This window comes from Perissodus microlepis, chromosome 19 (genome assembly GCF_051167445.1).
Source record: "Perissodus microlepis isolate ML-2025 ecotype Zambia chromosome 19, ASM5116744v1, whole genome shotgun sequence".
Classification (NCBI taxonomy): domain Eukaryota; kingdom Metazoa; phylum Chordata; class Actinopteri; order Cichliformes; family Cichlidae; genus Perissodus; species Perissodus microlepis.
Window position 1 is genome coordinate 22408472 of NC_140479.1, and position 24498 is coordinate 22432969.

Sequence of the window (24498 nt, forward strand, 5' to 3'; positions counted from 1 at the left end):
CATTGGTCCGCATGGGATTCGAACCACTGCCCTCTGTCCTCAATCTCTGCCATGGGGCCTGTCACGTTCCCATGAGCCACTTGGGCGGCCCTGTAAGGCAGGGCAGAAGGGGTATATTTAAAGTGCACACCAGTGCACAGCCACACCCCCATTTTCGGCTCTTTTTCATTAGCTGGACACCAGGCCTTATCTAGTCAGCCGTTCCAACCACATCCCTGGCAATGTGTGCCTACTTCTTGCCGCATACAAGTGGAACGCTCACAATTTTCTGCTGTCACTCTAACGCAGCAACTTAAGTGTTTGTGACGTCACACCTATGCCCACTGCCCTCTGTGGAGAATGGGACAAATGTGCTTGCACATCAACCTATGGACTCAGACGGACTGTAAATCATCATCTTCCTCACTCAAGGTAACCTTATGGCTTGTAGGAACACTGCACATGTATGATGAGACTGTAGCCCTTCAACCGGCCCTTGTAAGCTTGCTGAAGACAGTGAACACCGTGGAATTCCCAGTATCACTGTGGTCCTAACCAACATAGGAGAGAGACATAAGATCGTGGAAGAGACATAAAGTGAGTAAAAACGATCTAAATGCATTTAGAATATATTTAGAACTACAAATGACACTTTTCTTAGCAATTATTGTTTTTTATGTCACGCTTCAAGCTAGCTCCTTTATTTGGGCTTGGGACCGGCAAAAGTGACCCGAAATTTGGTCTTTAAGTCTGGTCATTAGCTGTGTCTGGACCCAAACCACACTGCAGGTCCCAAAGTCAAACGATCACTGCAGGATCACTGAGAGTTTAAAAACTGTCTGAATTCTTTCATCTGTAATAAAATGATCAGTGTGGCTGCTCTACCAGGTGTAACAATGAAGTTTAACACCCAGGCATCCATGAAAAAAGAATTTCTGAAATGTAACGGAGTTAGAAGTTAGCAGAGAGTTAGCTCGCTAGTTTCCATCTAAATATCATATACCAGGTTCTGACTGAGGGATTTCTAAAACAAATTAAAAGGCACAGCTCTGCTATCACTTCCGACATACATGAAGACAGGAAAGCAAGCAGCAGTGATGTTTGTAGGGTTACTGAAGTTTGGCTAGCTGGTATATAGTGATGTGCTATGTGACTAGCGAAACAGCTATGTTAGCATAACATTAACACAGTGATGAACGGGAACTTTGAAGTAATGAGAAGCTTTGAAGTAAGGATAATGAAACTTTGAGAAAAAGACAGTACTGAGATAAAAGTAACATGAGATGTTATGAGGAAATAGGAGAGAAAAGAGACCAGTGTGTGATTAAAGAATAAGAGAATATAAGAGTTATTGGTCAGTTTATGGTTCAATAAGTGTTTGGTCAGGAAGTTGAAGAACTTCCTCCTTAGTAAAGAGGTTTACTAAGATTTTACTCAGGTGGCGCTGCTGAGATTTGTGGCCTCAGGAATAGCTATGATCAGAAGATCATTTTGAGATACACTTATTTGTGAGTAAAAAGAGTAATTTGGGACGAGGAAGTCCGACAGAAAACACCTGGTGCTGTCAGGATGTTTAAGTGACACAGAATTTCAGAAAATCGAGTCAGAAATGGTTTTGTGGCTCTTGGTAAACTGATTTAGAAGGAAAATCAGTGTTTATTGTGCTGAAGTAACAGATCCGGCGCGGTCTGAAGGGAAGAATCAGCTGTACAATTCTGAGTGTGCAGCGTTGTTGATATTAACAGATCCGGCGTGGTCTGAGGAAAAGAAATAAATCGGTGAATGGTTGATATACTTACATGAATTTTGGTGGATCCGCTGAGGTCCAGAAGAATAATCAATGTGGACTGTGTTGGTTTGAGAGAGTGAGAAGAGAAGAGAGAGAGAGAGAGAGAGTGTGTGTGTGTGTGTGTGTGTGTGTGTGTGTGTGTGCGTCAAACAGCAAGTCTGAATATAGCTTGTGAGCTGGTGAGAGACGTTGCAACATGAAAACAGAGGAATTAGAGACTGAATGTCTTAAGAAAAAGTAATCAAATGATATGAGTGCAGCGGCAAAAGGATAGATTAACAGAATTGGGATGACCAGGATGACCAGGATGAACCGTGTGTTTGGCTAATGTTTGTTTTCCTTTAAGAGTGCTTGTAAAGGATTCAGCACAGACAGACAAGTGACAATTGAACAGATGTTCAGTGGTTACAGAATAGTTACATGGGGCTCATTATCTGACTACTATTGGACTCATGGTGAGTGACAAACTTAAGGGAAGTCACTGATTACAATGTGGAATGACGTTGAGATGTTAAATGATTTGGAACAAATTATGGAAAAAAGTAGGAGTTTAATGAGTTAAGAATAAACCTGCAACGATCCTTGTCTCTGTGATGCTGAATACTTTATTACACTTATGAGCTGCAGTTGGTTGCAAATGTGAAGTTGTTTTAACTTAAAGACTTTGTCTTCTAGGATACAGGCTGTGGGTGGAGCTGGGAGTTAAACAAGCTGAACATTTAATTGTTGACTAATGTGTTTACACAGGGTTACTAGCTACCTTGGCGAGGTTTGTGTGTGCGGGCGTCATTTCTACGGCTCAGTTATTACTCATGTTATTAGGGCTTTGCCTTTGTTTAAATTGTCACTCTTTACTGGCCTGTTGGACTTTTTATTATTATTTCACAGGTGCCTCTCGTCGTGTCCCACACTGGTGAGTCTGAATCTGTCAGGAAATCCGTCTGTTACATCAGCGGGACTTCACAACATCCTGGCGTCTGTCAGAGAGGCCCGTCGACCACTGACACTTCTAAACCTCGAAGGTATGCATATGTGTGAACTTGGAGATACTCCATGGACATGGAGTTTCACACTAATTCACAATTTGGATTTCTTTGATGTTTTTATCACCTGTGCAAAGTTGTACTTGGCAACAGTTTGTTTCTTGCTATCAGTCTGTTTCCTTTTGACACATTTCTAAGTTTGAACATTTAGTATGTATGCACAGAGGTGTTACATGATGAGTACACACACAGACATTACAATATAGAAGTGTGGTTTGAAGATTAAAAAAAAAAAGATTAGTTGTGAATTAATTTTCCATTTTATGGGGCAGAAAATATTGCTGGATGCTAGCTCATAGGCTACATTTGGATGTCAAATATTTATAGGGGGGAAAATGGAAATTATGGATATGAAGTAAAATGTTTCTTTGTTGCTTAACCTGCAGGTTGTCAGGTCTCTGGCCCCTGGGAGAGTCAAGACCTGGACAGTTTGTCAGAGCTGGTCCAGGATATCCGTCTTTGCTCTCAGGCCCTCAACAAGCTGGACCGACAGACCTTGAAGCAGCGATGGGACAGGACTCAGTCACACGGACACTTTCTCGACCGAAACTCCAAGTGCCTCCTCTCTGCCACCTCCACTTGAGGGTGGCAGGTGTGTTCATAATAAATAATTAATAATGAATTATTCATTTCATAAAAATTCATAATAAAAGTGGTCATTTTTATAAACATTTTGTTTAATGAGGCTACACCAAAAAGAAACAAGATAAAAACAAAATAAAGTGACATGGTGTCCACCAACAGTCTGTTGATAGCTTGTGTTTTATGCATTTTTGTCTGCCTTATTTATACATGGAAAGCTCTGTGTCTGTATAAAGAGTTTGTGTTAGTGTGTGAGAGGTTTTGTGTCACAATGGTCCTGTTTTGTAGGATTTGATTAAAAAAAAACCCCAAACACAATTAAAGTAACTGACGATGCTATACGTTGACATCGTTCTTTCACTGTAAGACTCAGCAGGCTATGGTGAATAATCACAGCGATTTTCAGGTCTCTGAAGAAATCTATCTAGAAGCTATGACAGTGTAAAGACACCCTGCATTTTTAAATGTGTGGCGACATTTGAATGAGGCGCGTACCAGTAGAGGGAGCCAACGCACCACGAATGGTACACAGCCACAGATGCGCTTTGTGCAATGTATTTGTGACATGCAGGAGTGTCCGCAAAGAAATGTGGATAAGTTGAAAATCAAACGCTAAAGAGCTCATTCTTGCACTGTTTTGATCAGAACACACGTGGGAATGTTCAAGTGTTGAGAATTTGTAATTATAAAGTGAATTAGGGAAAGATATTAGATACTGCCACTGGCTAGATTTCAACCCGGGTCTCTCGCTCCCAAAGCACGTTCTCCATAATATATTTCAAGCGTTTACCACAACTGAGAGGTGAAAACTGCTGTTTCTTCGTGTTACAAAATGTTCTGTAACTCCAAAAGTACACGGCCGTCGACATCATTCTTTCACTGTAACAATCAGCAGGCTTTAATAAAAAAAAAAAAAAAAAATCAAGGCGGTTTTCAGGTCTCTAAAGAAAAATACATCTAGAAGATATGACGAGTTGAAAACGCCTCCGTTACAGAATTTCAGCTGTCATTTTCACTCAAGTCTCCATATACTTTGAATGTGGAGATTTTTTAACTGTGTTGCTTCGAGGCCATTGGCGAGAAAACGGCAAGTCCTACAATAATGACAGTGGCATTTTGTGAAAGGCAAGAAAAATACCTAGGTTTTGATGTCTAATTTGTGTTAATGAAGGCAAAATTGAGCGTTTGTTTGGACATGAAGAAAAGATTGCGAAAGCGACAATGCGTGGCGTGGCGTGTTTGGTGGTCCATAGCAACCATAACAAGCAATATTGATTGATGGAAAAAATGTTTTGAGACAGCGGTAAAAAGCAGAGAGAACCCTTCTACTGCGGGCTCGCCTGTGGTCTCCTAAGCAAGGCCAGCAGGTGAATTTCAGAGCCAGGAAACTTTTTCTAATTTTTTTTTGTATTTCCCTACATTGGTCCGCATGGGATTCGAACCACTGCCCTCTGTCCTCAATCTCTGCCATGGGGCCTGTCACGTTCCCATGAGCCACTTGGGCGGCCCTGTAAGGCAGGGTAGAAGGGGTACATTTAAAGTGCACACCAGTGCACAGCCACACCCCCATTTTCGGCTCTTTTTCATTAGCTGGACACCAGGCCTTATCTAGTCAGCCGTTCCAACCACATCCCTGGCAATGTGTGCCTACTTCTTGCCGCATACAAGTGGAACGCTCACAATTTTCTGCTGTCACTCTAACGCAGCAACTTAAGTGTTTGTGACGTCACACCTATGCCCACTGCCCTCTGTGGAGAATGGGACAAATGTGCTTGCACATCAACCTATGGACTCAGACGGACTGTAAATCATCATCTTCCTCACTCAAGGTAACCTTATGGCTTGTAGGAACACTGCACATGTATGATAAGACTGTAGCCCTTCAACCGGCCCTTGTAAGCTTGCTGAAGACAGTGAACACCGTGGAATTCCCAGTATCACTGTGGTCCTAACCAACATAGGAGAGAGACATAAGATCGTGGAAGAGACATAAAGTGAGTAAAAACGATCTAAATGCATTTAGAATATATTTAGAACTACAAATGACACTTTTCTTAGCAATTATTGTTTTTTATGTCACGCTTCAAGCTAGCTCCTTTATTTGGGCTTGGGACCGGCAAAAGTGACCCGAAATTTGGTCTTTAAGTCTGGTCATTAGCCGTGTCTGGACCCAAACCACACTGCAGGTCCCAAAGTCAAACGATCACTGCAGGATCACTGAGAGTTTAAAAACTGTCTGAATTCTTTCATCTGTAATAAAATGATCAGTGTGGCTGCTCTACCAGGTGTAACAATGAAGTTTAACACCCAGGCATCCATGAAAAAAGAATTTCTGAAATGTAACGGAGTTAGAAGTTAGCAGAGAGTTAGCTCGCTAGTTTCCATCTAAATATCATATACCAGGTTCTGACTGAGGGATTTCTAAAACAAATTAAAAGGCACAGCTCTGCTATCACTTCCGACATACATGAAGACAGGAAAGCAAGCAGCAGTGATGTTTGTAGGGTTACTGAAGTTTGGCTAGCTGGTATATAGTGATGTGCTATGTGACTAGCGAAACAGCTATGTTAGCATAACATTAACACAGTGATGAACGGGAACTTTGAAGTAATGAGAAGCTTTGAAGTAAGGATAATGAAACTTTGAGAAAAAGACAGTACTGAGATAAAAGTAACATGAGATGTTATGAGGAAATAGGAGAGAAAAGAGACCAGTGTGTGATTAAAGAATAAGAGAATATAAGAGTTATTGGTCAGTTTATGGTTCAATAAGTGTTTGGTCAGGAAGTTGAAGAACTTCCTCCTTAGTAAAGAGGTTTACTAAGATTTTACTCAGGTGGCGCTGCTGAGATTTGTGGCCTCAGGAATAGCTATGATCAGAAGATCATTTTGAGTGTCAGATTATAATATTATTTTATGCCATGTTAGACCCTTAATTAAAGATGGTGAATTATTATGTAGTTTTAGTTTGCATTATTCTCCTGAATTAGAAGACGGTGATAACTATTGCATTTGTTAAGCTGAGTTGCATTACATTAGACTGCTGATTTATTGTGAATGAATGATATTGTTTTATGATGCATTATACTGCTGAGTTATGAGAAATACTGTTTGCAGAAAGTCATCGCCTTATTTGTCTGATTAGAAGAGAACAGAACATACTGGAGTTTTCTGCCCCATCTCAGCAGGAGCAGATAAACAGGGAGCCAAGGTTGTAGCTTAGGCGCTGTGTGAGAGAAAGAATGTGAATGTTTAGGCTTTTATGATTAGGTGGGGGCCACTAGAGGCTATAAGAGTTTGATCAATGCTCCACCATTTTGAGATCTGATGCTGTCTGCGTACGGTGTCCATCTCCCACGCGTGTGATCATTAAAATCATCGTTTGACTCAACCCGGCCGGACCAGTGTTGTTATTGTGGTTTTTCCTCTTGTATCCATCCCCAATATTTGAATCCGTAACAGTTTGGGGGCTCGTCCTGTGGTATTGGGGTGGAATTTTGGAGGTTTGGACGGTCCGAGGTTGTCGAACGGACAGGCACAAGCCAGTGGTCTGACGTGAGTGGGCATAAGCCGGCTTATACAAAGGTAAAGCACTACCTGTTGAATTATTTCCAAAGTGTGCCAAATTGGACATGATAAAATTGAAGTCTACTCGCTGAAATTACTGGTAAATGTCTGTTTTGATTTTGATGAAAAAATCTCATGAGTTGAAGCAGTTAGAGTCTGCTAAGAAATAAATGCAGTTAGAGTCTGCTAAGAAATAAATGCAGTTAGAGTCTGCTGAGAAATAAATGCAGTTAGAGTCTGCTAAGAAATTGGGTTGGAGTCCCAAGTAGTTGGATAGGGAATTGGTCATTTTGTGGGTTGGAGTCCCAATTGGTCATGGGAGTGGACCTGAGTGGTCATTTTGTGGGTTGGAGTCCCCATTGACCACTAGGTTGCACCTGCCTCAGTCATACTCTTGTTTTGGGGGGTTGACTGTTGTTTTAAAGTGTTATAAATTATTATAGGACGGCAGTTGGAGTCTGCTAGGAAGCGCAGTGCTCAGAGGTAACGCTTGCCAAGGTCGGGGACGCCTAGGCCTTGTCCTCTTTGAGGGATAGTCAGTTGGTCACTGTGGAGCTTGGGGCACTCCAGAATAAGTAGTGGTTGCACCACTCACCGTTTGGAACGGTGTCTGCGCTTTTTTGGACACTGTTAAATTGAGTTAGGGACTTTAGAGATGAGGCCAGATACAGTTAGAGTCTGATACTGGTTAATTGATTACAAAAAAGTTGGACTTTCTTCGGTTGGACCCGTTAACTTAAATTTGTCAAAATTGTGTAGGCGCTAAATCTGCCAGGCCTGACAGTGGTTGTAAATATAAGACGTCTTTGTAATATAAAATAATAGAACTGTGTGAGAGACTGTGTGTGACGAGAGCGCGCTGCAGCGCTGCGAGCTATTTTTAGACGGTGTGTGAACCTGCAAATGAGGTGGCTGCTGTGAAGCGCACAGAGGACTTTTGCTTCCGGTTTAGCGTGTTTTTTGAGTTTTATAATTATGATTTGCAAATACTGTTAAAGACCTGTAAATAAGACGCTGATTTTGCTGATTATAATATTACAAATAAGGTTTTGAATGACTAGGGTAAATGTTTGATGTTTGGCTGAGTTTTGATATAGAAAAGACAAGTCGTGCATGATTTAGACCGGCACTTCAGTCGGCAGAGTAAGATTGAGTGATAAATACAGCTGTGATTTGTTTCAGTTTTATGGTGTGAAGCAGGATTTATAAGATTTTTAAAGTGACTCTTGGTTCAGCCCAATAATATAAGCGGTTACATTTGATTTACTGTTGGTTTTATCATAATATAGGGTGTGATCAAGCACGAATTTCAGCTGTGTGTGTGACAGGAACTCTGCATGCCCATAAAAGGCAACGGCCAGACTGTGAGAAGTATGCACCGAGAGAGAGAGAGAGTAAAATCTAGTCAGATGAAGTGAATCAGGATGTTTTCAGAAAAGAAATAGTAAGTGAAGGTTTTCAGAAAAGAAATACTAAATGAATGTTTTAGTGTGTTAATACAGGTGGATTTCTCCCAACCTGGAAACCTGAGTACAGCGGCAAAAGCATAAACAGAATTGGGACGACAGACAGGCCAAGCTTTGGCTCAAAAGTTTACAGCTTGACCTCACTCTGTCCCCACCCGGAAAAGAAGCTTAAAGGACATCTTCTCCTCCAGTTATCGGTTACCATCACTGGAAATTTGCAGGCAAGTTTTTGACTGAATTGTTGTTGGCACCATGTGTCCCTGAATCTCACAAGCAAGCTCTAACTCCTGGCTGTAGACATGGAATGCTGTTATTTAAGGTGGGGAATCAAAATTTGGGAAACAAAATAAAAACACACACACAACCAGAGAAATGTATGAGAAAGGCACGTGTTAGAGAAATGCCTTGTTTGAGAAAAAAGTTAAAATAACCCACCTACAAATGTACATACACGCAATGAAGAAACAGCTTACATTCATGAACACGTGAAGATTTTCCAGCAAGGTTAAAGCAGCGAAATTTAACATACACCTGTTGTTAAATGATAAAGTTTATCCACTACTAACAAATAAACTCTCTGGGTTGCAGGACAACAACTTATCTTCAAAAAAAAAAAAAGACACTGGTCTGACCAACCAGTGATGACACGACAAATTTAGTGGTTAAAAGATTCAAATTGTGACATGTTTTCTGCTGATTGATTAATACAAGTGATTACTGAATGAAAGAAAATTCCTTTTATGGGCTTTTAAACATGATCTTAACAATTTTAACATGTACCTGTGTTGTCCTGTCAGCTTGGTGGGTTATGAGTTGATTATATAGTGAGAAAAAACAAAAAAAAGGGGGAGAGAAGGCTGACACAGGGCCTGGCCCCGTTGTTTCTCCCCTCTCTGAATAACACAGCCAACACAACATCATTTTCCTGTTCGTCTGTTTTTGTTTTGTTTTTGTTTTTTCTCTTTATGCTTGATTACAGGCTGCTTTGCCGAGGCTGACCTGGACTCCTGCTCTCTCCTCTACCATCTTTGATGTGACCCTGACCAAATGCTACAGCAGCTGGACCCACAACAACAACCTGAAAATGTCAACAGTGCTGCAGGAAACCGATCTCATGCAGCGGAGACGGAGAGCGTTAAATCCAAGGCCCGTTTCACTACACGGGGGAGATTTCCAGACAGCTTCAGCTGACAGAGCTGTGACGAGACGCCCATTAAGCCCAGAGGAAAAGTGAGGCTGAGCAAAAGAAGGCTGACCTTAACAACTCTGCATTAAAACTGTGCAGGACAGTGACTGACCAACACGGATGATCGGGAAGCAAAAAGGGCGTGCCAGAGACAGGAGGAGTAACTGAGGTCAGGAGGCACCTCAGAATGGACAAAAGCACCAGAAGAAAATAAGCTGAAGGCACAGGTGTCGGGGCTCGGCCAGGAGCTGACCTCTGAGAAGAGCCGGACAGCAGAGCCGCAGAAGGCCGTGGAGCAAAGCAAGGAAAACATCAATGGACTTCAATCTGACGTGTACGGAAAAGACTCTGAGGTTTCGGCCCTCAGTAAGAGCTCAAGGCATCAGAGCAGAAACTGAGCATGGCTCAGGAGGAGCTGGCTGATAATCGAACCCATCAGTCAGGCTTGGAGTCCCAGACACAGGACTTGAAATCAGGCCGGAGCTTGCTGGAGCAGGAGGTCGCCAAACCTGACAAGAAGCTCCTACAGCAGGAGCAAACCCTGAAGGAGCTACAGAAGCAAAAGGGTCAAGTTAAGGAGGAGCTGGACAAGGAGAAGATGCAGGACACTGGAGAAAAGGACTGCCTCAATTGGGGCCAGAACCAGTATGGACAGAACTTTGAGCAGCAGCACCAATGGATGCAAACAGACTGAAATGGAGGAGGGCAGGACCCCAGGGCACGCTTCAGGCCGTGGTTTACCCAGAACACCAGAACAGGAAAGTGATGAACACAAACACACACAAACACACACACATCTACATGCACTGACTCAGAATGAAGAGAAACACACATATGAACACATATGCACTCGTTGATTCACTGACACACACACACACACACACGCGCTGAGTCAATTGAGTGAGAAATGACACACACACACACACACACACACACACATGCACATGCTTGTGCAATGAAGAGTGATACACACACGCTGCTGCAATGAAGAATGCTTTACTAACAAATGCTTATGCTGACACGCAAAATGCTGCACACAATAGTCCAAATACAGAATCTGTTACAACAACAAGAAGCCATTGATTGTTTATTGGTTAAATGCATTTCATGTCACCCAGAGGGCGTTTGTGTAGGTTTAGGGGACAGGGTCTAAGGCAGTTTGGTTATGAAAACAATGTCTGTGCGTGATGTCTGTCTATGGCTCAAGGCCTCGACTGAATTGTTTACTGTGCTTCACACAGCCTGATAAGGAGCAGTGGTACAGAGTGAAAATGATGAATTAACGGTGTGAGTTTTATTTCGGAGCGCCACATTTTTGATTGAGATTTAATTGAAGGAGGAACACACTGAAAAAAAAAAAAAAAAAAAAAAAAAAAAAAATAGAGAAAAAAAAGGGGGCCAGCCCTTGGATTTACGTAAGCATCTCGCGTGTATTTAACACAATTGCCTCAGGCTTTAAAGATCTGTACGAAATCCAACAACTCAATTTGTTCTCATTGAGATGACACGATACAATCTAATAAGAGTGGTTAGCTGCTGAACTCACGGAATCCACGACACCGCATAAGATTTCAAACTACAGGAAAATCACTGGAGTTATAAGAGGCGACAACGACACCCACACCCCATGCATGCTATTGCTATTTATTGTGGATTAACCTGTCAAGGGCACGAACAAAATAATTCTGCATCAAATACAGGAAATCATAGCTTTCCTGTATTTCCTACATTGTTGGCATGCTGGTTGGTGCTGTTGCTCCACATTAAGAAGGTCTTGGGTGCAGGTCCACAGTCTGGCTAGTTTGCAGTGGTCAAATTCTCAAAATTTGATCCCAGGCTTGAAAAATTCTTCAAAACATTTAGAGACGGAGTGGAGTTTTAGATAAATGTAATGTGCCAAACCACATGCGGATGGAGAGCTGGAATCGATAACATGGTGAAATAACACGCAGGAAAATATTGACCATGTTGATTATGTTGATTCCAGAGTGCAGAGATTGGCTAATCTGACCAGGAAATGTTATAAAATGAATTGTCGGAACAGTCAGCGTTAAAGTCACCTTTGACAGTCCAGAGCAAGGTTATTATCGTTAATAATTCGGTCTAAACTGCTGCAAGTGAATTGGAAACAAAATTTGAATGAATTTAGAACAGTTCATACTTATAACACAAGTGATTTTAAGCCATAACTTGATTAGGTAAAGCTATTAAGATAATTATGAGCTGCCTTGACACAAAGAAAGTGAAGTCCTTCACCCTGAAAGGATGGAGTGATGCTCTGCCTCTGTAGTCAAGTTCAGACATAGGCCTTAAGCAATCATGAGCCACTAATAAGCGTGACATAATTCACAAATTTAAATAAACCACATTGGGTGAGCGACCCTGACAAAAGAAAATCTATGAGCACGCAATAAAGTGGATTTGTTAGAGCCCGTTTAACATTTGCCTTTCAGAAAAATAAATAAATAAATAAATTGATTTGCATTAACAGACACACATTAAAAAAAAAAAAAAAAAAATTCCATTTGACACTGAAAAATCCCTGTTCAAATAGAGTACATGTAAACGAAATAATGAAAACTAGAAGTGAGGAAAAAAAACATTTTCGTTAACGGAAATAAAAATAAAAACAAAAAAGGAAAATTAACTAAAACTGTAATGAGCGTTCACAAAACTAACTAAAATTAACTGAATTTATAGCAAAATGTGTTTAGTTTTCATTGAGGTGTGCGTGTCCTACAATAGTCATGGGTGAAAATGAAGTTTAGTTTCCAGATTTTTTCTTGCTGTGTCTCATTATGCCAGCAGGTGACCAGTACGTTAGGCGAGTCGTCTGTGTTGCTGCTCCGTCCACGCGCAGAATCATGTCAGGAAAAGTCAGGAGAAAGCGCCAGAGTCCAATTTGGAATTACTTTAAATATGACTGTGTTTTGGATAAAGCAAGTGTCTTGTAGTGGAAAGAGACAAATTATCAGGGACACTTCTAAAGGGAAAAAATCCCACAAACCTTAAAGTGCACTTGAAAAGCCCACACAAGAAGGCTGACCTGGCTTACCTTGAAAAGGTAAGGGGGAGCACACTCCCCCTCCTCAGAGAGCTCCCCCCACTCAACCCTCATCCCCAGAAAACAGAAGCTAACCCCATGCAAGGCAGCGTGATGCATCCCAAGACAACAGGACTGGGACATCTACATAACTGTGTGAGTCAATCGCCTACAAAAAGATTATCAATTCACTTGAACCAAAATTGCGAACACCTGGTGCTGCAAGAGTTGATAGTCTCAACACCCAAGGATAAGCAGAAGAGCATGACTGATATGATGAAACTGGGATTTTGTTACACTTAATTATTGCAAACACAACTAAAACTATAACTGAAACTGATCAAAACTAAACTGAAACTAAGGATTTTCGAAAAAAAATAAAAACTAGACTGAACTAGCAAACAATTGGTAAAAACTAATTACAACTGACATAAAATTGAAAATCTGAAGTCGAAGCTAAATAAAAATAAAAAACTAACGAAAATTGCAAATCTATTAACACCCTGGTCCAGACTAAGATGGCGTTGGACATCTTCAGGGCGGAAAAAGGTTGGTGTGACCAAGGTGTGGTTTGGCTTGTTGTATGTATATTTCAAGATGATATGGCTCTGGATGGACCAGTTACCAGGGCATGGAAGGAGGACTGACTTATTAAATGAGGAGAAGGAATTTTCTGGGATTGAAGATCCTCTGGGTGAGTGGTTGACTAAAAACATGCATAAAATAAAAGCTATTTTTCATTATTGATTGGTAATAGATTGATAATTGGCCACATTTACAGCTGTATTGACTTGTTGTGGACGTAGTCTACTTCAGGTTTAAGCACTCTAATTAATAGATTGAAAATAGAGACATTAAAGGAAGAATATGCAGCACCACCCTGTTAGATGCCAGTGGCGATGGGGCTCAGTGATGAATCAGGTGGGCTGGATTCATGGCTGAATCAAAACAAAGTTTCCCCTGCTGTGGTCAGTGAGGGGAAAAACAGGGGGAAATAAAATTAAAAGAGGCATGGATAAACGTTTATTTGTGAAGTTTGTAAACGGGATAAAAGGGGGTGTTTTACTGTTATTTTAGCATCAGCATTATTATTGCATCAGAATCATATAACAAGCATTGCATTAATGATTTATTGAAGCTTTTGACATTATATTAACATTTGTGTTCCGGTGATTGTTATAACCTCAGGTTAATCTTCTATTTACAGGTGTCAGGATAATCGTATGATCTTTCATTGCAGGTGTAACCATGATCATTTTTATACATATTGCAGTTTGTTGCTCATTATAGAGTTGTGCTCAAGTTAATAAGGGTTAAAAGCTACAGTCAGCGCGATGTCTGGCTGATCTATGGACTGGAGTGACTTTGAGCATAGAAGGCCGCACGCGCTTACACGACACACATATCATGCTTTTCTTGGCTCCGGGCGGAGCCTACTGGAGCTACGACACTGGATAGGAGAAAGTCTGAGACTTTCTGAGAGATGAGGTCACTAACCTTTTCTTTTAATTTTCTAGCTCCGTTGATTTGACACATTGGAATGTGTCAAAAAAGGGGGGAAGTTGGGTTTTAACATCAAACAAGGGTTATATGAACATTTTTATGACTTCATTTGTTTTAATAACTTAGGTATGGTACAGCTTAAGCCAATAGTGACCCAAGAGGTCTCCGGACTTTTTTAGAGAACCAGTGAGAAGCATAAATCATTTTTAATCCATGTTTAAGCATTAATCATTGAAATGAATTGAATAGCATTTAGAAGATAAAATGCCTGTGTTCACGAGAAGCTGAGTACCACACTGGAGAGGAAACCGTGGGACAGTAGGCGGAAGGAAACACATGAGTGGTTTTAATAATTTCTTACACACCTTGCAAATGTGCTTATAAGGAGTTGGCACTTGGTCTTTTGAAGGTCATAAGCTTCGTCCGGCGTGATGGTCCGGACTGATATATTGCAGGTATTGACTTTGAGTGCAGAGGGCTAAATGCAAACACGCTTACACACACATAGGATATGATTAGAATAAGTCCCTGGGACATTCTGAATATTCTAAACCAATCCTGAATCACCAGAAGGTCAGTAGATAACAACAGTAGATTATTAGGGCTAGGCAGGGAGGTGTTTTGGTTTTCTGTCTCTTACAGAGAAAGGAACAGACACCAGACGAGGTCACAGATATACGAGGATCCTTCGCAGCAGAGGCAGACACAGTGACTGCCGAGACACCAACTGGGTCCAAGTGTCATGGCGTTTGGCCTCTGATTAGTCACCTCAAAAGGATGGATCCCATAAACACAGCAATAACCATGAATGGGTTGGCGGAGATCCAGGGACACCAGACCAACGAGGTTCGAGAGGCTCTTGGGCAAAAGGGGGACACGTTCCTGTTCCTTTTTCTGGGGAATACACGGGATACACAGGACCCGAGGATACACAGATTGTTGTTTGACATCGGGGCAGAATAATCCCCTGATCTGTGCAACGACTGAAGGGTTGTCTAACCCCTGAGGTTAAAGAAAGAAGAGCAGAGGATCACCCAACTGGAAGACACTGGTGGCTGCAGCAATAAAATAAAGGCTAAAAGCTCCTCGGACAGAGGTTCTAGTCTGAGTACGTCTGAAGGGTATAAGGTAGCACCAAAATAAAGCTGTGGGAGAACTGGGGAGTGTCATCTGTACCTGCTACTGTTGGAATAATAGTTCTTCTTGCACCTGGACTGCGCAAACACAGAGGCCATCTCACATATGGTTCGCCCAACAGGGGGACAAAGGGCCTCAGGCGTAAGAAGAAATGAACCCGGCCGCATTGGACTACAGGGTGTAGGTGAGCTCTTTATTCTAAAGAGCACAAAAGGGGGAGTGTCAGATTATAATATTATTTTATGCCATGTTAGACCCTTAATTAAAGATGGTGAATTATTATGTAGTTTTATTTTGCATTATTCTCCTGAATTAGAAGACGGTGATAACTATTGCATTTGTTAAGCTGAGTTGCATTACATTAGACTGCTGATTTATTGTGAATGAATGATATTGTTTTATGATGCATTATACTGCTGAGTTATGAGAAATACTGTTTGCAGAAAGTCATCGCCTTATTTGTCTGATTAGAAGAGAACAGAACATACTGGAGTTTTCTGCCCCATCTCAGCAGGAGCAGATAAACAGGGAGCCAAGGTCGTAGCTTAGGCGCTGTGTGAGAGAAAGAATGTGAATGTTTAGGCTTTTATGATTAGGTGGGGGCCACTAGAGGCTATAAGAGTTTGATCAATGCTCCACCATTTTGAGATCTGATGCTGTCTGCGTACGGTGTCCATCTCCCACGCGTGTGATCATTAAAATCATCGTTTGACTCAACCCGGCCGGACCAGTGTTGTTATTGTGGTTTTTCCTCTTGTATCCATCCCCAATATTTGAATCCGTAACATGAGATACACTTATTTGTGAGTAAAAAGAGTCATTTGGGACGAGGAAGTCCGACAGAAAACACCTGGTGCTGTCAGGATGTTTAAGTGACACAGAATTTCAGAAAATCGAGTCAGAAATGGTTTTGTGGCTCTTGGTAAACTGATTTAGAAGGAAAATCAGTGTTTATTGTGCTGAAGTAACAGATCCGGCGCGGTCTGAAGGGAAGAATCAGCTGTACAATTCTGAGTGTGCAGCGTTGTTGATATTAACAGATCCGGCGTGGTCTGAGGAAAAGAAATAAATCTGTGAATGGTTGATATACTTACATGAATTTTGGTGGATCCGCTGAGGTCCAGAAGAATAATCAATGTGGACTGTGTTGGTTTGAGAGAGTGAGAAGAGAAGAGAGAGAGTGTGTGTGTGTGTGTGTGTGTGTGTGTGTGTGTGTGTGTGTGTGTGCGTCAAACAGCAAGTCTGAATATAGCTTGTGAGCTGGTGAGAGACGTTGCAACATGAAAACAGAGGAATTAGAGACTGAATGTCTTAAGAAAAAGTAATCAAATGATATGAGTGCAGCGGCAAAAGGATAGATTAACAGAATTGGGATGACCAGGATGACCAGGATGAACCGTGTGTTTGGCTAATGTTTGTTTTCCTTTAAGAGTGCTTGTAAAGGATTCAGCACAGACAGACAAGTGACAATTGAACAGATGTTCAGTGGTTACAGAATAGTTACATGGGGCTCATTATCTGACTACTATTGGACTCATGGTGAGTGACAAACTTAAGGGAAGTCACTGATTACAATGTGGAATGACGTTGAGATGTTAAATGATTTGGAACAAATTATGGAAAAAAGTAGGAGTTTAATGAGTTAAGAATAAACCTGCAACGATCCTTGTCTCTGTGATGCTGAATACTTTATTACACTCATGAGCTGCAGTTGGTTGCAAATGTGAAGTTGTTTTAACTTAAAGACTTTGTCTTCTAGGATACAGGCTGTGGGTGGAGCTGGGAGTTAAACAAGCTGAACATTTAATTGTTGACTAATGTGTTTACACAGGGTTACTAGCTACCTTGGCGAGGTTTGTGTGTGCGGGCGTCATTTCTACGGCTCAGTTATTACTCATGTTATTAGGGCTTTGCCTTTGTTTAAATTGTCACTCTTTACTGGCCTGTTGGACTTTTTATTATTATTTCACAGGTGCCTCTCGTCGTGTCCCACACTGGTGAGTCTGAATCTGTCAGGAAATCCGTCTGTTACATCAGCGGGACTTCACAACATCCTGGCGTCTGTCAGAGAGGCCCGTCGACCACTGACACTTCTAAACCTCGAAGGTACAGTGGGGCAAAAAAGTATTTAGTCAGCCACCGATTGTGCAAGTTCCACCACTTAAAATGATGACAGAGGTCAGTAATTTGCACCAGAGGTACACTCCAACTGTGAGAGACAGAATGTGAAAAAAAAATCCATGAATCCACATGGTAGGATTTGTAAAGAATTTATTCGTAAATCAGGGTGGAAAATAAGTATTTGGTCACCTCAAACAAGGAAAATCTCTGGCTCTCACAGACCTGTAACGTCTTCTGTAAGAAGCTTTTCTGTCCCCCGCTCGTTACCTGTATGAATGGCACCTGTTTGAACTCATCATCTGTATAAAAGATACCTGTCCACAGCCTCAAACAGTCAGACTCCAAACTCTGCCATGGCCAAGACCAAAGAGCTTTTGAAGGACACCAGGAAAAGTATTGTAGACCTGCACCAGACTGGGAAGAGTGAATCTACAATAGGCAAGCAGCTTGGTGTGAAAAAATCAACTGTGGGAGCAATCATCAGAAAATGGAAGACATACAAGACCACTGATAATCTCCCTCGATCTGCGGCTCCACGCAAGATCTCATCCCGTGGGGTCAAAATGATCATGAGAACGGTGAGCAAAGATCCCAGAACCACACGGGGGGACCTGGTGAATGACCTGCAGAGAGCTGGGACCACAGTAACAAAGGCCACCATCAGTAACACACTACAACGGCAGGGAATCAAATCCCGCAGTGCCAGACGTGTTCCGCTGCTGAAGCCAGTGCATGTCCAGGCCCGTCTGAAGTTTGCCAGAGAGCACATGGATGATACAGCAGAGGATTGGGAGAATGTCATGTGGTCAGATGAAACCAAAGTAGAACTTTTTGGTATAAACTCAACTCGTCGTGTTTGGAGGACGAAGAATACTGAGTTGCATCCCAAGAACACCATACCTACTGTGAAGCATGGGGGTGGAAACATCATTCTATGGGGCTGTTTTTCTGCCAAGGGGACAGGACGACTGATCCGTGTTAAGGACAGAATGAATGGGGCCATGTATCGTGAGATTTTGAGCCAAAACCTCCTTCCATCAGTGAGAACTTTGAAGATGAAACGAGGCTGGGTCTTCCAACATGACAATGATCCAAAACACACCGCCCGGGCAACAAAGGAGTGGCTCCGTAAGAAGCATTTGAAAGTCCTGGAGTGGCCTAGCCAGTCTCCAGACCTCAACCCCATAGAAAATCTGAGGCGGGAGTTGAAAGTCCGTGTTGCTCGGCGACAGCCCCAAAACATCACTGCTCTCGAGAAGATCTGCATGGAGGAATGGGCCAAAATACCAGCTACTGTGTGTGCAAACCTGGTAAAGACCTATAGTAAACGTTTGACCTCTGTTATTGCCAACAAAGGTTATGTTACAAAGTATTGAGTTGTATTTTTGTTATTGACCAAATACTTATTTTCCACCCTGATTTACGAATAAATTCTTTACAAATCCTACCATGTGGATTCATGGATTTTTTTTTTTTTTTTTTTTTTTCACATTCTGTCTCTCACAGTTGAAGTGTACCTCTGGTGCAAATTACTGACCTCTGTCATCATTTTAGGTGGGGGAACTTGCACAATCGGTGGCTGACTAAATACTATTTTGCCCCACTGTATGCATATGTGTGAACTTGGAGATACTCCATGGACATGGAGTTTCACACTAATTCACAATTTGGATTTCTTTGATGTTTTTATCACCTGTGCAAAGTTGTACTTGGCAACAGTTTGTTTCTTGCTATCAGTCTGTTTCCTTTTGACACATTTCTAAGTTTGAACATTTAGTATGTATGCACAGAGGTGTTACATGATGAGTACACACACAGACATTACAATATAGAAGTGTGGTTTGAAGATTAAAAAAAAAAAGATTAGTTGTGAATTAATTTTCCATTTTATGGGGCAGAAAATATTGCTGGATGCTAGCTCATAGGCTACATTTGGATGTCAAATATTTATAGGGAGGAAAATGGAAATTATGGATATGAAGTAAAATGTTTCTTTGTTGCTTAACCTGCAGGTTGTCAGGTCTCTGGCCCCTGGGAGAGTCAAGACCTGGACAGTTTGTCAGAGCTGGTCCAGGATATCCGTCTTTGCTCTCAGGCCCTCAACAAGCTGGACCGACAGACCTTGAAGCAGCGATGGGACAGGACTCAGTCACACGGACACTTTCTCGACCGAAACTCCAAGTGCCTCCTCTCTGCCACCTCCACTTGAGGGTGGCAGGTGTGTTCATAATAAATAATTAATAATGAATTATTCATTTCATAATAATTCATAATAAAAGTGGTCATTTTTATAAACATTTTGTTTAATGAGGCTACACCAAAAAGAAACAAGATAAAAACAAAATAAAGTGACATGGTGTCCACCAACAGTCTGTTGATAGCTTGTGTTTTATGCATTTTTGTCTGCCTTATTTATACATGGAAAGCTCTGTGTCTGTATAAAGAGTTTGTGTTAGTGTGTGAGAGGTTTTGTGTCACAATGGTCCTGTTTTGTAGGATTTGATAAAAAAAAAAACCCAAACACAATTAAAGTAACTGACGATGCTATACGTTGACATCGTTCTTTCGCTGTAAGACTCAGCAGGCTATGGTGAATAATCACAGCGATTTTCAGGTCTCTGAAGAAATCTATCTAGAAGCTATGACAGTGTAAAGACACCCTGCATTTTTAAATGTGTGGCGACATTTGAATGAGGCGCGTACCAGTAGAGGGAGCCAACGCACCACGAATGGTACACAGCCACAGATGCGCTTTGTGCAATGTATTTGTGACATGCAGGAGTGTCCGCAAAGAAATGTGGATAAGTTGAAAATCAAACGCTAAAGAGCTCATTCTTGCACTGTTTTGATCAGAACACACGTGGGAATGTTCAAGTGTTGAGAATTTGTAATTATAAAGTGAATTAGGGAAAGATATTAGATACTGCCACTGGCTAGATTTCAACCCGGGTCTCTCGCTCCCAAAGCACGTTCTCCATAATATATTTCAAGCGTTTACCACAACTGAGAGGTGAAAACTGCTGTTTCTTCGTGTTACAAAATGTTCTGTAACTCCAAAAGTACACGGGCTGTCGACATCATTCTTTCACTGTAACAATCAGCAGGCTTTAATAAAAAAAAAAAAAAAAAAAAAAAAAGAATCAAGGCGGTTTTCAGGTCTCTAAAGAAAAATACATCTAGAAGATATGACGAGTTGAAAACGCCTCCGTTACAGAATTTCAGCTGTCATTTTCACTCAAGTCTCCATATACTTTGAATGTGGAGATTTTTAAACTGTGTTGCTTCGAGGCCATTGGCGAGAAAACGGCAAGTCCTACAATAATGACAGTGGCATTTTGTGAAAGGCAAGAAAAATACCTAGGTTTTGATGTCTAATTTGTGTTAATGAAGGCAAAATTGAGCGTTTGTTTGGACATGAAGAAAAGATTGCGAAAGCGACAATGCGTGGCGTGGCGTGTTTGGTGGTCCATAGCAACCATAACAAGCAATATTGATTGATGGAAAAAATGTTTTGAGACAGCGGTAAAAAGCAGAGAGAACCCTTCTACTGCGGGCTCGCCTGCGGTCTCCTAAGCAAGGCCAGCAGGTGAATTTCAGAGCCAGGAAACTATTTCTAATTTTTTTTTGTATTTCCCTACATTGGTCCGCATGGGATTCGAACCACTGCCCTCTGTCCTCAATCTCTGCCATGGGGCCTGTCACGTTCCCATGAGCCACTTGGGCGGCCCTGTAAGGCAGGGCAGAAGGGGTATATTTAAAGTGCACACCAGTGCACAGCCACACCCCCATTTTCGGCTCTTTTTCATTAGCTGGACACCAGGCCTTATCTAGTCAGCCGTTCCAACCACATCCCTGGCAATGTGTGCCTACTTCTTGCCGCATACAAGTGGAACGCTCACAATTTTCTGCTGTCACTCTAACGCAGCAACTTAAGTGTTTGTGACGTCACACCTATGCCCACTGCCCTCTGTGGAGAATGGGACAAATGTGCTTGCACATCAACCTATGGACTCAGACGGACTGTAAATCATCATCTTCCTCACTCAAGGTAACCTTATGGCTTGTAGGAACACTGCACATGTATGATAAGACTGTAGCCCTTCAACCGGCCCTTGTAAGCTTGCTGAAGACAGTGAACACCGTGGAATTCCCAGTATCACTGTGGTCCTAACCAACATAGGAGAGAGACATAAGATCGTGGAAGAGACATAAAGTGAGTAAAAACGATCTAAATGCATTTAGAATATATTTAGAACTACAAATGACACTTTTCTTAGCAATTATTGTTTTTTATGTCACGCTTCAAGCTAGCTCCTTTATTTGGGCTTGGGACCGGCAAAAGTGACCCGAAATTTGGTCTTTAAGTCTGGTCATTAGCCGTGTCTGGACCCAAACCACACTGCAGGTCCCAAAGTCAAACGATCACTGCAGGATCACTGAGAGTTTAAAAACTGTCTGAATTCTTTCATCTGTAATAAAATGATCAGTGTGGCTGCTCTACCAGGTGTAACAATGAAGTTTAACACCCAGGCATCCATGAAAAAAGAATTTCTGAAATGTAACGGAGTTAGAAGTTAGCAGAGAGTTAGCTCGCTAGTTTCCATCTAAATATCATATACCAGGTTCTGACTGAGGGATTTCTAAAACAAATTAAAAGGCACAGCTCTGCTATCACTTCCGACATACATGAAGACAGGAAAGCAAGCAGCAGTGATGTTTGTAGGGTTACTGAAGTTTGGCTAGCTGGTATATAGTGATGTGCTATGTGACTAGCGAAACAGCTATGTTAGCATAACATTAACACAGTGATGAACGGGAACTTTGAAGTAATGAGAAGCTTTGAAGTAAGGATAATGAAACTTTGAGAAAAAGACAGTACTGAGATAAAAGTAACATGAGATGTTATGAGGAAATAGGAGAGAAAAGAGACCAGTGTGTGATTAAAGAATAAGAGAATATAAGAGTTATTGGTCAGTTTATGGTTCAATAAGTGTTTGGTCAGGAAGTTGAAGAACTTCCTCCTTAGTAAAGAGGTTTACTAAGATTTTACTCAGGTGGCGCTGCTGAGATTTGTGGCCTCAGGAATAGCTATGATCAGAAGATCATTTTGAGATACACTTATTTGTGAGTAAAAAGAGTCATTTGGGACGAGGAAGTCCGACAGAAAACACCTGGTGCTGTCAGGATGTTTAAGTGACACAGAATTTCAGAAAATCGAGTCAGAAATGGTTTTGTGGCTCTTGGTAAACTGATTTAGAAGGAAAATCAGTGTTTATTGTGCTGAAGTAACAGATCCGGCGCGGTCTGAAGGGAAGAATCAGCTGTACAATTCTGAGTGTGCAGCGTTGTTGATATTAACAGATCCGGCGTGGTCTGAGGAAAAGAAATAAATCGGTGAATGGTTGATATACTTACATGAATTTTGGTGGATCCGCTGAGGTCCAGAAGAATAATCAATGTGGACTGTGTTGGTTTGAGAGAGTGAGAAGAGAAGAGAGAGAGAGAGAGAGAGTGTGTGTGTGTGTGTGTGTGCGTCAAACAGCAAGTCTGAATATAGCTTGTGAGCTGGTGAGAGACGTTGCAACATGAAAACAGAGGAATTAGAGACTGAATGTCTTAAGAAAAAGTAATCAAATGATATGAGTGCAGCGGCAAAAGGATAGATTAACAGAATTGGGATGACCAGGATGACCAGGATGAACCGTGTGTTTGGCTAATGTTTGTTTTCCTTTAAGAGTGCTTGTAAAGGATTCAGCACAGACAGACAAGTGACAATTGAACAGATGTTCAGTGGTTACAGAATAGTTACATGGGGCTCATTATCTGACTACTATTGGACTCATGGTGAGTGACAAACTTAAGGGAAGTCACTGATTACAATGTGGAATGACGTTGAGATGTTAAATGATTTGGAACAAATTATGGAAAAAAGTAGGAGTTTAATGAGTTAAGAATAAACCTGCAACGATCCTTGTCTCTGTGATGCTGAATACTTTATTACACTTATGAGCTGCAGTTGGTTGCAAATGTGAAGTTGTTTTAACTTAAAGACTTTGTCTTCTAGGATACAGGCTGTGGGTGGAGCTGGGAGTTAAACAAGCTGAACATTTAATTGTTGACTAATGTGTTTACACAGGGTTACTAGCTACCTTGGCGAGGTTTGTGTGTGCGGGCGTCATTTCTACGGCTCAGTTATTACTCATGTTATTAGGGCTTTGCCTTTGTTTAAATTGTCACTCTTTACTGGCCTGTTGGACTTTTTATTATTATTTCACAGGTGCCTCTCGTCGTGTCCCACACTGGTGAGTCTGAATCTGTCAGGAAATCCGTCTGTTACATCAGCGGGACTTCACAACATCCTGGCGTCTGTCAAAGAGGCCCGTCGACCACTGACACTTCGAAACCTTGAAGGTATGCATATGTGTGAACTTGGAGATACTCCATGGACATGGAGTTTCACACTAATTCACAATTTGGATTTCTTTGATGTTTTTATCACCTGTGCAAAGTTGTACTTGGCAACAGTTTGTTTCTTGCTATCAGTCTGTTTCCTTTTGACACATTTCTAAGTTTGAACATTTAGTATGTATGCACAGAGGTGTTACATGATGAGTACACACACAGACATTACAATATAGAAGTGTGGTTTGAAGATTAAAAAAAAAAAAGATTAGTTGTGAATTAATTTTCCATTTTATGGGGCAGAAAATATTGCTGGATGCTAGCTCATAGGCTACATTTGGATGTCAAATATTTATAGGGGGGAAAATGGAAATTATGGATATGAAGTAAAATGTTTCTTTGTTGCTTAACCTGCAGGTTGTCAGGTCTCTGGCCCCTGGGAGAGTCAAGACCTGGACAGTTTGTCAGAGCTGGTCCAGGATATCCGTCTTTGCTCTCAGGCCCTCAACAAGCTGGACCGACAGACCTTGAAGCAGCGATGGGACAGGACTCAGTCACACGGACACTTTCTCGACCGAAACTCCAAGTGCCTCCTCTCTGCCACCTCCACTTGAGGGTGGCAGGTGTGTTCATAATAAATAATTAATAATGAATTATTCATTTCATAATAATTCATAATAA

At 41.5% G+C, this 24498-nt stretch overlaps 1 long non-coding RNA gene across 1 annotated transcript; it reads left to right on the forward strand.

Moving 5' to 3' along the window:
• The first annotated feature begins 132 nt into the window (after positions 1 to 132).
• Positions 133 to 3679, forward strand: LOC146365992 (uncharacterized). Its single transcript, XR_014798628.1, has 3 exons — positions 133 to 576; positions 2657 to 2790; positions 3198 to 3679. It is a non-coding gene; the product is annotated as an uncharacterized LOC146365992 (long non-coding RNA).
• Positions 3680 to 24498: the final 20819 nt, after the last annotated feature.